This window comes from Epargyreus clarus, unplaced genomic scaffold (assembly GCF_041222505.1).
Source record: "Epargyreus clarus isolate Ecla_fem2 unplaced genomic scaffold, WU_Ecla_fem_2.2 ptg000023l, whole genome shotgun sequence".
NCBI lineage: Eukaryota > Metazoa > Arthropoda > Insecta > Lepidoptera > Hesperiidae > Epargyreus > Epargyreus clarus.
The window spans coordinates 5,303,105-5,318,596 of NW_027332230.1; the positions used below are offsets into that span (position 1 = coordinate 5,303,105).

The 15,492-nt window shown below is 33.9% G+C and overlaps 1 long non-coding RNA gene across 1 annotated transcript; it reads left to right on the plus strand.

Annotated features, from left to right (window-relative positions):
• The first annotated feature begins 686 nt into the window (after nt 1–686).
• Nucleotides 687–1,472, plus strand: LOC140751822 (uncharacterized). The gene is made up of 2 exons (XR_012103384.1): nt 687–927; nt 1,268–1,472. It is a non-coding gene; the product is annotated as an uncharacterized LOC140751822 (long non-coding RNA).
• The last annotated feature ends 14,020 nt before the right edge of the window (nt 1,473–15,492 follow it).

Consider the following 15,492-nt stretch of genomic DNA (forward strand, 5'->3'; position numbering starts at 1 on the left):
AATCTACCAAATGGCCTTAAAAACAAACCAATATCTACACAAACAAAAAATCATGTTTTCAACTTACGTAATATTTGATACGTAATATTACATAAATTTAGTTAAGTTCGTTTCAAATTATTCGAAATAAGAAACTGTTATATAAATCGAGCTTAGATAGCCACTTTATAACATATTCTTGCCATGATCACCAAAAATATCAGCTCCTAGTGGCTCGGTACAACAGCAAATACCGACTTACCTCCCTAAAAAATTGATAGCTATAAAAAAACGAAAATGCACAGTTTAATGTTGAATTTAAACAACCGTCCATTGCACAATTAGGGTATTTTTTTTTGCTCCATTGCTCGTACAAAACAAACATAATAGTTATATATAAAATGATATTGTTCGGTGAGCTAAGTTTTAAATAGAAGTGAATAAAAATATAGTCTAGCTGAAAATATGTATTATTAATATACTCTGGAAATATTAATTCTAAAAATAACTACAGGTTGAATGCAGAAGACAAGTGCAGACTAATAATTTAAGTATGAATTTGTTAGCGGTGAGTAAACTTACTGAAAAAGGATTTACTGTTAATTTCTTGAAAAACGGTTGCACTATTAGTAACTCTATGGATAATATCATCGCAACTGGCCACAACGTAAATGGTATATATAAATTTAAACAACTTGTCAAATCACCGATATGTAATTTGACAATGTCAAATAAATATTGGCATAGAAGACTAGCCCATATTAATCCGGAATATATGCGAATTTTAAAGAATATTGTCACTGGTCTTGATAATGTGAACATTACGACGGATATGACGACTAGTAAGAAACCATTTCCAAACCTCTGAACGCGAACGAACGATATACTGGAGATCGTACATACAGATTTATGTGGTCCCATGGAAGCTACTTCACTCAACGGTTCAAGGTACATGTTATTATTTATCGACTATTATTCTCGAATGACACGATGAATGTTTATTTTCTAAAACATAAGAGTGAGTCTTTAAGAAATTTCAAAAATATAAAGTGTTGAAAAGGGAACTAGCAAGTCGAACAAATGTATGAGATCAGATAGTGGGACGAAATTTTGTAATAGAGCTTTCAATATTTTCTTGTCAACAAATGGAATTCTACATCAGAAGGCGATACTATATACCCCTAAACAAATTGTTGTGGTTGAAACAGCTAACAGAACTATTATTGTAAATGCGAGAAGTCTAAAACGAATGTTATCATTATTAAATAAATATTTCATTTCATTTCAGAAGTCAGAAGTCTATTATAAATTGAAACGAATTTGAGCAAGAGCAGTAAATACTGTGGTTTATATCAAAAACCGGAGTCCGACGAAGTCAGTGAAAGATTACCAATGATTTTTGTCGGATATTCAGAAGAAAGTAAGGGATGTCGATTATTTAATACGAAGACACGTTAAATCACAATAAATAAATAAATAAATCACAATCAGTAGAGATGTTTTTTCCTGAGGATAATGGGAATAATTTCAGTTGTCAAAATAGTAACTTTTTTAGATTTAATTTATTGTCATGTTCGAATGAAAGTGATGATGAATGGCAAGATTATTTACATAACTACAAAGACTAACTACAAAAATTTAATTGGCTTTAAAAAATCTGTTGTTGAGATTCAACTAGTAGAAGGTACCGGAAAGGAAAAGAGTAGAAATATCTACAAAAAGGAATGAGATGCCATCAAAAACAATGCTTGTAAAAAGATCCAAGTCTCGCCATTCAGTTCTTCTACCGTAAAAAGTTTTGAGATCTATGTAAAACCAAGCCGGTAAATGTATGCAGTCCCTACTTAAGGGACCTTCTGTCTTAAGGTATTATCTCACTATCTAACCTAACAACATCTCATGGGACCATACCAATATTAAAAATCTTTTATGTTCTAAATAAATCGACGTGGCAATCGTACTAATGTTACCTGTGTGATGCGATATGATAAGATGAAAACACAATGTGACTTGCAGTACGATTGCCACGTTAATTTATTTAGAACATAAAACATTTTTAATATTGGTATGGTCCCATGAGATGTTGTTAGGTTAGATAGTGAGATAATACCTTAAGACAGAAGGTCCCTTAAGTAGGGACTGCATACATTTACCGGCTTGGTTTTACATAGATCTCAAAACTTTTTACGGTAGAAGAACTGAATGGCGAGACTTGGATCTTTTTACAAGCATTGTTTTTGATGGCATAAACATATTTCCGGCATCAGAGATATATACTCTATCACTAACCTGCCGCGCCTTGAGTATGTCTGACTCTGCTTTTTACATCTTTCGAATCGTCTAGAAACTATTCCCACGGTGAATCGAAAAATATCACACAACCTTTTCTTCACTCTAACGTGTAATCTACACAATCGTATAGGTCCTATCGACGCTCGAGTTTCTACCCATTTAACATCATGGGCTCCCCAACTACTCGTACATTTCGCGGACAGAAACACAGATTCATTAACTGCAAATGTAACTTTGTCATCCTATATAACTTATATAGGATACAAAGTTATTTAATGTAGTTGGTGTATCTAGATAACTGGACAGAAATTGCAAAATATTTTAGTTTTCCCATAAGTTATATACTAAACACTAATTGTATTCTCAATTTCAACCTTCTATGTCTGCTAGAAGTGCCTTAAACTTTTGATGATCGGTCAGTCAGTGAGTGAGTGAGTGACAAAATTACGAACTTTGACTACTTGTAATTCTTAAACTACTGGTTCAAATTTAATGAAATTTGAAATATACCGTGTCTACACAATGCTTGCTTGGCTCCTGAAAATTCAGGCTTCTAGCTTCATATGCAACGAAGTTACAGGAGGGCGAAAATGGGCCGAATTGCTTCGAGAAAAGAATGCTACGGCCGTGCCGCTTTTTTTGGCTTTGGCTCGACTTGGCGGAGGCACTGCCGTGCCTCCAGATAATACAATCACTTAACAAATAATCACGATAAGACGTCATACTGCCGAAAAATGGGTGACGCAGTCCTGTTATTTTATTCAGTGATTTTCGTCACCCATGAAAATGTAGATTTTTATAATGTTGAACATTTATATAACACGACGTCACAACGTCACCATGCAACTTTAGTAGTAGAGATTGAGTTACTGATGGATATGTAACACTAATCTATGTTTTTTTATGTATATACCAACTTTTTCATTATTAAAACGAAATTGTAATAAAAAAACAGTAGTCAAGATCTCAAGGCCTTTGTTCTGACGAATTAACCTCATTTAAATAATAAACACTCCAATTGAGAGTGGGAGCTAAATAGAATGAATTGTTTATTTCTTTCATTTATTTTTGGGTACTTGACATTTGCGTGTAGTCCTATAGGTGAAAGGTTATATCCATTCGAGGTTGCGAGTTCAAAATAACCTTAGGACCAGTTCACATTAGGTCGGCCTAACAATTTTACTGTTCGCCGACTTTTTATAACACTGAAGTAGCAGACTAATTTCAAATCCTGAGGTAGGCCACAGGTGACTTATAATTATTATCCCTGTGTTTGACCGCCTCGGATAAGTATATTTCTCCTACCATACCCTTCAAACCGCAACAGTAGCGCTGATAAATATTAGGCAGGGGTGTCTTCGGAGTCGAACCACAAACGAGTCTGTCGGCGAACGTGAACACCTAATGTGAACGAGCCCTTAGCGCCTTCAAACAAAGCCCTATTAAAGAGCTTCCGTTGTTTATGGCTCTTTTTCCTGTTAAGAGTTATATTATTCCAGTTAGAGTAATAAGATTTCCCTGAGAAAAGTAACATAGACATTTCAAAAAATTAAATACCTACGTAATTAAATAAAAGTGAGAAATAGCGCTACAAATAAAAAAAAACGTTTTTGTACCCACTGTTAGACAACTCTAACTGAAAGATGCTTGAAGCATACTCGAAAAATTAGACAACAATCTTAGACAAACTATACACAGGTAAATTGGTAGAATTTATGCCTGCCTTATAGATAAAAGTACTACTAGTAACAGTTGTAGCTATTTTTCCCTAATATTAGTCATGTAAGTTATTTCAAGGTTTGAAGGATGTAAGTTGATCACTTTTTTTCTTGGTAGGCCTTTCATATATACACATAGGCAACGAGCCGTTTTGGCTTCAAATAACCGTAAGCTATTGATGTGATTAAGTTAAGTTGATTACTTAAAATAAGGCAAGCAGTAAGTAGTGATAGCCTAATCATTGAACCTCGACCTCTCAATCGAGAGGTCCAAGGCTCGAATCCCAGTCTGTCACCTCTGATTTTTCAAAGTTATGTGCTTATTATAAATTAATTATCACTTGCTTTAACGGTGAAGGAAAACATCGTGAGGAAAAATGCGTACCTGTGAACCTAAAAAACATCTCAAAGGTGTGTGAAGTTTACCGACACGCACTTGGCCAAAGCGGTGGTCTATAGCCTAATCCTTCTCATTCTGAGAGAAGACCTGTGTCCAGCAGTGGAACAATAATTGGTTGACGACAAACTGGTTGTTTTTTTCAACACAGTTAAACTCTTTCTATTTAAAATTCACTTAATACGTTGCATGTTAATCATCTAAGAAGTAATATGAATGTAATTTAATACAGTACTTGTAATGTGAACATTATTCTTAATATTCCAATAACTATACCAGCATGTCCATTATCAAAGTAGTGATTTGTATGTACGAATATACTAGTAAGTAATGGAGATCAATCTTCATAAAGCCTATATTATACTGAGAATGGGATGGAATAAATGTATTTGATGTCTTAGACTCCTCAATAATGCATTCAATGGATGATCTGTCGATAAATGATATTGACAATGGAGTGATTTTCCCTTTATAAAGATAATTCATTTATTATGAATTTGAATCATATTGATAACTATTCGTAGAACATAAAAATATAATATATAGAAACAAATAAAAAGAAAATCAAACTACAAAGTCCACAATTTCACAGAAAACAAAACCGAGTTTTACCGGTCAGTGATAAAACATGCATCGACAGATAACGTTAGTTTTTACAATGAAAAAGTACTCAGTAATGAAATATCATTAATGATAAACTCTGAGATATTTTATTAAAAACCACAGAAACCGAAGAATAAAAAAACCATTTTACTTATTGACTCAAAAATTACCAATAAACTGAAAATGGCAGATTTGATAAAAAGATAAATATATCATTGTGTCATAATATTATGTCGACAGTATTATTACTTATTCCGCTGGTGAGTGGCTTTAGGAATAGACTGAATAGACTGCGAATAGACTCAATAAATCTATAGAAACTTGATAATAGACTTCGTGCTACAAATTGCTACGGAATCGTGATGGATGCATAGATTATGTGCGAACCAATAACGGCTAAGCCACTCAAAGTGCCGATTCAATCAATTATGTTATTAATCTATCCGTTATATACGTTGTGATAAATTCACAGATTCTGTTAAGTCCTATTATACCAATAGTTTTATTTGCAAACTACAAGAAATAGGTCACCTACTAAATTGACTGTCGTAATATTTCAGAATAATGATTCAAGCATTAAATTAATTATTAGGTTATTATAAATTTCTTTAACGCATTTTTAATTAACACGTTATTACATTGTTGACTTTATACGAAAAAGTTAATGTAAGTTAATGTAAATGTAAAGTTAAGTTATATGAAGACTAAAATACAATAATGAAGTTTTTTTGTCCGTTAGTACATTTTGATAGATAACTAAAATATCATAACGTTTATTTTAACTTTTAGAAAATTGCCAATAGATATTTCGAATTAATTATACTACTTAATTTCGTTTACAAAGTTAATTTGCTCGTATTATTTTTGTCTAGATAATACTTTTTTCAGCATAACTACAAAATAAATTAGTTTTTATTTTGTATACCTTTATCGAAGATCTGTAGGCCGAACTTAAATAACAAAAGCTTTTATTAGTCTAAAATTGTAAATCACGTTGAATTTAATTTAGAAATATCTTGATGCGAAAAAACTGATGGTTGTTTATTTTATGGAAAAGATAGATAAGTAGGCACTTATTTAATAAGTTCTTCACGCTTTAGTCTATTAATAATTATAATGAACTTAAAAGTTAGTGGCCCTTGTCTCACAGTGGTATTTACAAGCTACGCGACTGAGTCTACAAAGCATAGCAATGATTAAAATTGTATTTTTTTTTTCAAAGAAGGTATTTTTAAAAAATATGGCAGTATTTCCCCTAAAAATGCAATGCTCCCATTTGCTTATTTGTTCGCACATACAAAAGTTCATCCCAATTAATTCTCACTGTGGATACCCGAGGCAGCTGCAGCAAGTCGAACAAAAGCACGCGTGACACAGAATGTAGTTTTGTTATAGGGATATCCGTAAAAAATAATGCACAATAACGCTGCCATGTCCTGGGCCCTAGTAGGAGATTGGACGACGTCTTCAATATAGATTTAATATGGTATGAAATTATACAGATGTCTGACAGAGAAATTTTAAAATCAAACATTCAATAAAAACTATGAGAAAAATATACTAAAATTCTGTCGTGTAAAAAGAGTTATATATAAATCAGTTGCGAATAAATTATATTTGAATTTGAACTAAAATGTTGCAAGTCGAACTCGCACATGGGGAGTTCCGTACCACCAATATTTTCATAAATTTTTTATTTTTAGTATTTTGTGTTATAGCGGCCACCCTTATAGGCCGCCACCCAGCAGATAGTTTGTGTGTGTATCTATTGCGGTTCAGGAGATGATACACGAGTAAACAGTGGAGGCTTAGTATTAGCCGTTATTACCCATTGGGTAGGGAACCCTAAAAATGAATTGAAACATTTTTGTGAAAACGTAATATTCAATATACTAAATAACATTTCTAAGTGCGCAAACTTCTAATAAATTGTAAAGAAAATAAAAAAAATATTGCCAACAAGATTGCATAACTTACATACACACGACGTTGCTTTGACAAAAACAAACAAAAACAAACATTACCTGAAAGACAGTTTGCTGAGAAGAGCACGGATCTTTTAAACTTTCTGTTCAAAAGGCCAAATACATTTTCATATTACAAAGTTATACATTGCGCTTACAGACATTTTCAGTTTTCAGTTCATGTTAATGTAATATATGAGTACTTACAAATGTTCACGGGTGACTGTAAAAACTTACCATCAGGTTTTTTTTACCATGGGAGTAGCAGACGAGCATGCAGACCACCTGACGGTACGTGACTACTGCCGCACATGGACATCTGTAATCAACTCCATATAGGATTAGATATTCCTACCTGAGGTCGGCTAAGATGCGCCGCTACACCTGAGGACTAAGCTGGAACGTCTCGGGAATATATGTCTCCCTTACCACACCCTTTAAACCAGAACAGCAGCGCTTAACACTGCTGTTATGAGGCAGAAATAGGTGTGACGGTGGTGCCGCTGGAGTCGAACCACAATGAGTTCTACCACCTTCAAAACCACCTTCAGGTGGATTAAAAGTTTAAGAAAGGACTAATATCTAACAAACTAAGAATAACATTGACAACAGCTTTTTTAACAGAACAGTTTTGGCGCTGTATAGTCCTGACAAAGTTACTTTCGGATGCATTCGAAATTTCGTCAATAGTTGTACTGCGTATACACCATATTTTTTTATAATATTACTAGTGGTGCCCGCGGCTTCCCCCGCATTTTAAAGAAATAATATGACATACATAAAACGGAAAATTTGTACCTGTATTGGAATGACAGTGGTGCCATCTGTAGAAAATTGGTCTTACCAACTCCCAAACCCTCGTGGGCTCTTGGACAACAACTTTGCTAAAGATCATCACTTGATCAAATTCTATAACTACTTACAAATTAAAAAATAATTCTAATAATTTAATATTATATATATATATCTATTTAATGGCTTCTTGAACTACGCGCTTAAATCTAGATCAGCTAAATTGTTATTATCACAATAATTCTTAATGCGCTTGTCATATCAAAGTGGCTATTAGCGTCGTTAAGTTAGACTTTCAGATAGGTCAGAGGCACCTTGATATTATTTATTAGATCGTGATTCTGTTCAACGGTCCAGGAACCCTATTTGCTACTTGATTGTATTAAGATTTGATCTCAACATTACACGATCTGCCTACTTTGAATAAAGATTGATTATGATTAATGAGAATTTGTTTATCAATCAATCGCTGTAACAGTGCTAAATTTGTCACCTACATGTGTCGCGAACTTTGCCATTTTAGTTTTGTATGTGTGTGTGTAGTCAAGGATTCGCCGGCGGAATTTCTATCTCTTATTCTAGTTTCTCGAGGTTCAGGTGCACGTCACTTATATATATAATACACTATAAAAAAAAACACTAAGTTTATTTAAATCAAGAAGGAGCAAACCACCATGTAGTCCACCTGGTGGTAAGTGGGTACTGCCGCCCATGGCCATCATAGTAATCAACCTCAGATAGAATTCGATCCCTATCTGAGGTTACCAGATTAGTTGCTACATCTCATACGAGAGCACAGCAAAGTTTAGCACTGCTGTTAGACAAGAATAGATGTGGCGGTTGCGCTCCTGAGTGGAAATACTAAGAGCTCTAACACCTTAAAAAGTTTTATGTTTTTCATTGATTTTTTTTTTATAATATAAGAGTAGCAGACGAGCATGCAATCCACCTGATGGTAAGTGGCTACTGCCGCCCATCGATATCTGTAATCAACCTCAGATAGGATTAGATATTCCTACCTGAGGTCGGCCACAGATGCGCCGCTACCCCTGAGGACTAAGCTGGAACGCTTCGGAAAAGTCTGTCTCCCTTACCACCTGATTTGTAAGATTAAATATTTGTCCACGAAAGTCTTATACCATCATCCAAAAACGGTATTAATGCTTACCGTTTACGGGAAATATCATGGAAAATTAATGTAAACAATCGCTTAATTTGTAATAAACCTGAACTTTACTTTTTGTTCTCAACAATAACAAACAGCTTTTACCAATTATAATGGTATAAAAGGAGTTTTCCTTGTTTCATAAGCCAAACACGTGTATTACAAGCACGTGTAACGGATTATATCACGTGTCGGGAAAAGTTTAACTTTTATAACTTCTCTGTTTTCCTATTTTTTTTTAAACTGGCCCACTTTTTATCTTTTAAACCACAATGGATAAAAACAAAGAAAGTAATAATTCGCCAAGTACGACTCGAACTCGCACATGGAGGCTTCCGTACCACCATTCATTATTTTTTACTTATTTTTATTCATTTTAATATTTTCAACAATACTTAGTTATATGAAACAACAATAGATGGCGTTGGGGTCATGATGAAAGATACGTAATTTTTTTATAATACCTAAGTATTATTTACCCCAACGCCATTTTTGTGACATAACTAATAATGGTACATAAAAATAGATGACGTTGGGGTGATGATGAATGATACGTAAACAACGTATAATAAAATTAAAATAAGAGCATTAAAATATGTTTCATGGTTCTTATTTGTGTTTATTATAATCTGTTATAGTAGTAAACGGATTGTAAAAATTTCAACCGTCTTCCTAGTACGGTTTAACAGTTAGATCGAAAAATGCCGAAAAATCCGGTTTGTTGTATGGAGACCCCTTTTAATATTCAACTTTAATTTATTTTAGTTTTAGCATTTGTTGTTATAGTGGCCACCGTTATGCATCCTCTGTACAAAAATCATGAGTCTATCTATTACCGTTCCGGAGAAATAGCTCTGTGACAGACAGATAGACGGGCAGACAGCGAAGTCTTAGTAATAGGGTTCCGTTTTTACCCTTTGGGTACGGAACCCTAAAAAAGAAACATTTATAGAGTTTGTATTACTTACTACGGCCGCTTTAACAATTAAAACGAATATGTTAGTTAGACTTGGCAAATTATTAAAAAAAATTGGAACCAAAAAAAAGAGTTTACAATTGACTCGTTCTTATGGCCTCTGTCGTTCACAAATATCTGCAATTGCAAACAGAATAAGAGTTATGTAATAAAGTACAAAAAACTGAACTAAAAATCTATCTAGGAAATTAATCACACATTTAGTTACAACTAATTGAGTCGAATATTTCCGACTCCCTAATGATATTATGAACAATTAACTACAGTGCTGATATGTGGCTTACTTGACTGTTTAAAACCGTTGGTATGCGTGGCATGTCACGCTCTAATTACATATTAGCTGTTTGATTAATTACAATTTGTACCTGTGAAATATATTGTATTGTATGCGATTAACAGCATGTTTTGTAGGTGTGTTATATAGCAAAAAGTTAATGGTCATATATTTAAAACTAGCTGACCCGGCAAACTTTGTACCGCCTCAAAATCTATTTCTCAAATATATTTCAAATAAAATATAGCCTATGTTACTCGTGGATAATGTAGCTTTCGAATGATTAAAGAATTTTTAAAATCGGTCCAGTAGTTTTTGAGCCTATTCATTACAATCAAACAAACAAAAAAAGTTTTCCTCATTATAATATTAGTGTAGATTTTTTTATCCGATGGTTAAAAGTGAGAGGGGAAGTATATATATTTTATGACTTTACGATCATATAATATAGATATTACATAATATAGTCATGGTTACATAATTATGGTCTCTGAATCCTTATTCAAGATTATAATGTGCCTTAAAATGTATATATTTATTTGAAACTGGGTTACTGAACCCTGAAAAGATTTCGAAAAAGAGTTCAATGGTAGTTATTAGTAGATATAATTCACGTTCAGATTCATATTTATACATGTAACGAAAAAATGTTCTGTTTAAATTATTATTTGTTTCCATATCATAAACAATGTAAGTTTTAATAAAGTCATCATAACTAAGTTACGAACCTGGAAATTGCCCATAAACTTAGTACGAGTATATGTTTATTACAAAATACAAAATTGTTCTAAATGGGTACCTTAATAGTTTCACATAAAGCTTTTATTGTTCTAATAGTCATTCACGATTTATGTCCCAATAAGGCATATTAATTAAAACATGTTATTATATTACTTTTAATTACTGCCCCTAGGCAAATATTGAGCAATTATACGAATGGATAAAAACATTTGAGTTACTAAATAAATACAATAGATCGATAACGGCCGAATATTATTTTAACTCGAGGTTGATTACAATAAAGCGTGTAGTAGTTGTACCTGCTCAAAAATATTTATGATATTCTAAGTTACTAATTATTCTGACGACCCGCGTGGCGGAGCGGTCACCATACCGGTCTGACGCGCAAAGGGTCCCGGATTCGATTCCCGGGCACACAGATATCTAAATGATGAATTTAGCTTTCTGTTTCTGGATCTGGGTGTTTGTGTATTTGTCTATGTGTGTATCCATGGCACCCAAGATACAGGGAATCCTAGTGTGGGGCTGTGAGTGTAGAAAGCGTTTATTCTGTGAGATTTTACAATTTTTATCTTTTTGTTTATGTACATTTCGTAAAGTATTTATTAAAACACACCAATTTATTTTTAAATAATAATCTATGTACTAAATGACAAGGATAAACTACACTATGTATTTTAAAACCTCGTATTTCATTTTATGGTTTTATTACGCTTTAATATAATATAAACTTTAATTTATTACGCTTTAATGTAAAGTAACATAACAATAAATATATTCAATGTTCTTCCATTCATAAAACATTAGTCATTATTGTGGGTTACTTCAAATATAAAAAATATGAAATTAACGCTAGCATTATTTTGGTATGGAAACTTTAAATCTATTACTAGGTTTTAGTCAGTAAGATAACATTATTATAAGTTTGTGCAATAGGACCAAGATTAGCTTTGTAATTTTGTAGGTAGCACGCTTAGCACAAATATTTAAAATTATCGTATATCGTACGTGTTTTTGCTCACGTTGGAAGAAGATAAGCAGCAATACATTGCAAAACCCTGAAGCCTTAAAGGAAGCGAAAATAAAACAAAACATGAATGATATGATGAATAGAAGGTGCTCATGGCTTGTTACGGCACGAATCCTAGTCATCGTCATGGAATAGAAATTGGTAAACCTGGTCGAAAGCTTTTGGATGGTCGAAAATTCTATTTTCATTAGATACGTAGATCTAAAGATACTATTTCAAGTGAAATCGTTTTTTTAGTTTATAAACATCGAAGTTATGGTATTTCGGTTTTTATTTTAATAACCAGAAATGATGATAGTGGTGTTAAATAGCATAGACAAAAGTTTTACTTTTACATTAGAGATAAACGCTCTCGTTGGATAGCTTTTTTCATGGCCCCAATGTTTTGTAGAGACGTGCTCACGAATTCTCGTAGCTTACTGAATGTTGCAAAACCCTAACCATTGTCGTGAACGTTGAGTGAACGTGAAATAATTATCTCGTGCATCCCTTCGAAGCTTAAACAATAAAAATAAGTCATGATCTATTTATAAAATTCTTAATAGAAAATAATAGTAGAGTCTCGACAAGTACACTCAACAGCAGTAGTCAAACCTGGTAGAATCTTTCGTTGTTGAACGCCACATTTGTTTCTACCTGATAACAAAAGTGTTAGGCGCCGGCGTGATCTGGTTTGAAGAATTTTACGAATCCGAGGTGTTCCAACTTACTCTTTAAGGGTACCAACGGATCTGTCATCTGTGTTTGTTATCATCATCAAATGGTCTGCATTATTGTATGCTGCTTCAATATGACTAAAAAAATCTTCCTCTATGATATATTTCAAAGCGTTATAAAAAAAAATGTCATGTTATAAAACAAAAATGTGATAAACCGAATAAAATGAATATAAAAATAAATAAAGATAACGAACGTAATACGACAACTCTTTTATTTTTATCTATAAACGAAATACAACATAAAATCCCAGCTTTTAAATGTACACCATTTTCCACTTTACAAAGCGTTCCCCCATAATTCTGCGTGGTCTGTAAAATAGTACTTCAGTTCTGTTGCTTCGCTCGGTTCGAGGACAAATAACCACTAGGCCGACTAATGCCCCCCGAGCTCGGTTTAATACCCCAAAAGTTTTGTTTTACGCTATGAAACTTTGACGGATGTGTTCAAACTGCCTCCAATCGCTGGAATCGCTTCAGATAGTTTAAATGTAGGCTGGGAACTAATTGTGTTATTCTAGTTGTAGAAATGTGTAAGGATGTATGATGTGCCTTATTTTTAAATGAACTTATAAACTCACTTATATTTTTATACATGTATTCAATACTACGCGTAAATGCTGAAAGTAACTGCACATGAAGGTGGTAGAACCCTTTGTGGTTCGACTCCGACGGCACCACCGCCACACCTATTTCTACCTTATAACAGCAATGTTAGGCGCTGCTGTGTTCCGGTTTGAAGGGTATGGTAAGGGAGACAGATTTTTCTGTGGCGTTCCAGCTTAGTCCTCAGGGGTAGCGGCGCATCTATGGCCGACCTCAGGTAGGAATATCTAATCTTATCTGGGGTTGATAACAAATGTCCATGGGCGGCAGTAGCCACTTACCATCAGGTGGACTGCATGCTCGTCTGCTACTCCTATATTATAAAAAAAATTGAACAGAAATCATAAATAAAGTCGATAAAAGAAAGAGTAAAAGAAGCCCTGTTATCACTCAAAATAAATAAACCTAGGATTACTCAGAACTAGAACATAGGGGTGAGATTCAAATATCGTTCATACGGTGTCATATTTTGTACATTACTGATGACTATCAATGTAACCGTACCACAGACAACTGATGTTATCTTTTATGATTGAGTAGTTTTGTTTATACATTGTAATTAACAACATTAGAACACGCTTGGATATAGCTTCATTAAACGTTGAGAATTTAATGAAGACTTTATAACATTAATTTTTAACTTGTATTATTTTTACTTAAATTTAACCGTTAGTTTAATTTATTGACATTGGGTTGTTGACGATTGACGAGTGAATTATTACTACTAAAAAAAAAAAAAAACAATACAGTACCTAGAATCACAGAATGCCTACTTTTTGTTGCTGTTACGAAAACACTGACAACAAAAAACATTTCAACAACAGAAAAGGATAAAAACAACTGTAACTATAAAACGCTTGTCCATAAAATCCTGACGAATAAAATTCGCAAAAAACAACAGCAGACATTTTTAGATTTGCTCTTAACTTTTCACCGATAGCACGAATTTTCGTATTGCGTTTCATCCAACTTTTCAGATTCTCTTTTTTTCGGGTCCCCGTGTATTTTAGACATAGGCCGCTGAAAGCAAAAACTGGTTTTCCAAAACTTTTAAATCGAATTTGTTCATACCTACGCAACACAATTTTGGTTCCGACTGAATGGAAAAGATTTTTTGGGTCATGGAAAATACGGTGGACTATATATAAATAAAACTCAGGATAAAGTAGAAGAGGTGAGGGATTTATATAATCAAAAACCCTTCTGGCCTATTTTTTTCTGAAATTGAAGTAACAACATGTACTCTATCAGCACAAAATAAATAAAAAATCAAGTTTAACTCGAAATACTTTACTAAAAAGTTTTGACGACAGGAAACTAAGTTAGAACGTCTTTTTTATAAATAATCCTAGCGTTAAAAGTACTGGACCGGATGAGAGGAAGTCTCCGTTGCCTGGACTTTTGCAACCACAGAAGACCTATGCATCGCTGGCTTTGAAGGAGAGCTTTATTGGATCTTCTTTGAAGAACTTCTTGTTATAGCGTTCCTGGAATCCTTAACAAGGAAATTTATTAGATATCTTTTACATAGATTACTCTAGCACTAGTCTTGCTATAGCACATTTCGTAATAAATTAAATAAAGCAGTGCTAAATACTGTTATATTTTTATTAGGCAGGAGGTACAAAACAGGAGGTAGTGAGTGACAGACACTTATTAGACTCTTACGTTGCAATTAGGGTGCTAATACACGAGCGACACACGACCGATCACGGTCGCAACAACTCGCTAGCGACCGTCACCGATTGCTGGAGCTCGTTGCCAGCGAACGTCGGCGACGATTGTCGAAATATACTGCCCCTCTTGTATAGCATATATAGCAAGTCTACCAATAGTACCCTTAGTCCTTCAAGGTGTTAATAGCCTACCTCAAGGAGCCTCCTTGAGGTGGGCTAGGTTTAACCTATATAGGTTTAATTATAGACGTTCATGGGTAGTAGCTACTTACCATCAAGAGGATTAGAATTGCTTGTTTGCTATTTCTATAAAATATACAAAATGGATATTGAAGAGAAGAGCGACACATAATATGCGAATATCAGCCTTTTTTTTATTTTTTTCGCGGAGAAATTCTCATGGATCCTCTCCTGCCCGGGGGAGCAGAAGGGGTATGTCGGACTCCTACCGACTAAAACTCCGCGGCGTTCCTCTAGACGCTCGTTGCCGGGTCACGAGAAGCGTTAAGCATTACATTCGCGGCCCGGCAACGTCGGCTGGCGCTGATGTTAACGCCAGCCAC